The following is a 1,894-nucleotide window of genomic DNA, read 5'->3' as shown; positions in this document are numbered from 1 at the left end:
CTCTTGCCGAGTCCATCACTAGTTGAAAATCTACTGAAACACCTTTGTGGTTGGTCGAAGCATCTATCATTGAAGATAAACCCTCTGAGTCCACACAGGACCAAAGTTAATAGGTCGAGACAACAATCAACCCTTCTGAAGGTCTACCTTCGAATGATACAGTCACCAAAGAGAATGAGAACGACACCGTTCAAATTCTTTTCGTCAACACAGAATCCGATGAACATGGAGGCAATCTACCCATTCCTTTACCACAGGAAGGAAGTTCGTCAGAGATTTACCTGGCTATTTATTCGGTCCCTCCTCCAAGCAATCTAGTCATTTCCTTCGATTGGAATCTACTAGGCAGACCCAGTCTACCATCTAATGTACCATTCTAAATCATAGTACAAGCTTATAGAATGATCATGGTTGGTACTATTATAGATGAAGGTGCTTCTATGAGTATCCTTTCCTCAACTTCTTGGAAATCGCTTGGTTCACCATCGGTTCTGCTTGAGATTTGAAATCTGATAGACTTCAACAAAGGAACCAGTCAACCATTAGGGATCCTTCCAAGTTTGCCTATAACTTTGAGAAGGAAAATTGTTTATCTAAATGTGATGGTAGTCCAACGACCTTTAGATTACAATCTACTCCTTGGGCGTGACTACATTTATAGCATGGGAGCTATTGTTTCCTCGCTCTTTCGAGTGATGTGTTTTCTACATGAAGGCATAGTGGTCCAGCTCGTAGACAAGCTTTCATTCCCTGGTTCAAACATAGCTACTAGTCAGGTGCCATCCTTAACTGGTCTTTTTGCACAAGGAATGTCTCATCAATCTCTAGTCCATCCACTTCATGAGTGTGAGTGATTCAGTGAATGTGAATAAACCCATGTGGTATGCACCCTGGTCTACTTCGGTAGGAAAACCCCAATTATAAGGTAGGTTTTCACGTAGGAATATGACTAGTCTGACTATCCTGTCCATTTAGGAAAATGGATCAGACTGGAAAAGGATTCTTCCATCAAAGGTTATGTGATTGGCATTTACAACAGTCACCTTTGTCCTTTTCGATGAACATTGCGAAGGAAGTGTTTTGTCTGCTACGTGGATGGAACAATCTTGTTAATGCAATAATTGTTGTATGGTAACCTCGAAACTCTACTTCGTTATACCTGGGGGCATGCAAACCTTTTTGCATGCAAGTGAAAAGAAACCATTTATTTTCTTAGTTTGTAGGCTCTCAACCCTTTAGACTCATAGGTTGGTCGTTCCTAGCTTGCATAACAAAAGGCTTCAGAGCAAAGTTTCGAATGGAGCAAGCTCTCTAAAAAATGAACCTATCAATGAGACATCCTTATTATATGACTGGCACGAGCAGTTTTACGTGATGTTCAAGCTCGTTAAAAAATAAACCTAGCAATGAGAAAATGTTCCCCCAGAGTTCAAGCTCATTAAAAAATGAACCCATCCTTCAGTAAATAACCATTGCAATCGCATAATCATCAGCTTTTGAGCCTTGGTCGTGTTCTTACTATCACCTCCACTCTTTTTTAGCCGATCATACACCCCCATTTGATTGTTTACCCCTTTTGAGGAACAACTGTGACGAGTGATTCTATTAGCCATCTTCTTTACACTGCCATGATTGAAAAGTTCCAAACCTTACCTAGAACCAGTTGCTATCCGAAAATATCATTCGTTACTCAAAAAACAAGTCTACTTTAAGCTCTTTTCATCTGACTCATAAAATATGAAAATATTTCCGAGCAATTGGCCTCTCCTACTCATTAAACTAATTGCAAGTGCCATCCCTCTTCTAGATTTTAATCTTTTTGGACTTGAGGGATCATTACACAAAAAGATCAAGCGCTTGTCTTGTTCGGCTCATTAAAACTATCAAAAAGTCA

This window comes from Pinus tabuliformis, chromosome 1_1, assembly GCF_031772625.1.
Source record: "Pinus tabuliformis cultivar Carrire ecotype Pingquan chromosome 1_1, CPIR1, whole genome shotgun sequence".
Lineage (NCBI taxonomy): Eukaryota > Viridiplantae > Streptophyta > Pinopsida > Pinales > Pinaceae > Pinus > Pinus tabuliformis.
This window is presented reverse-complemented; position numbering follows the sequence as displayed.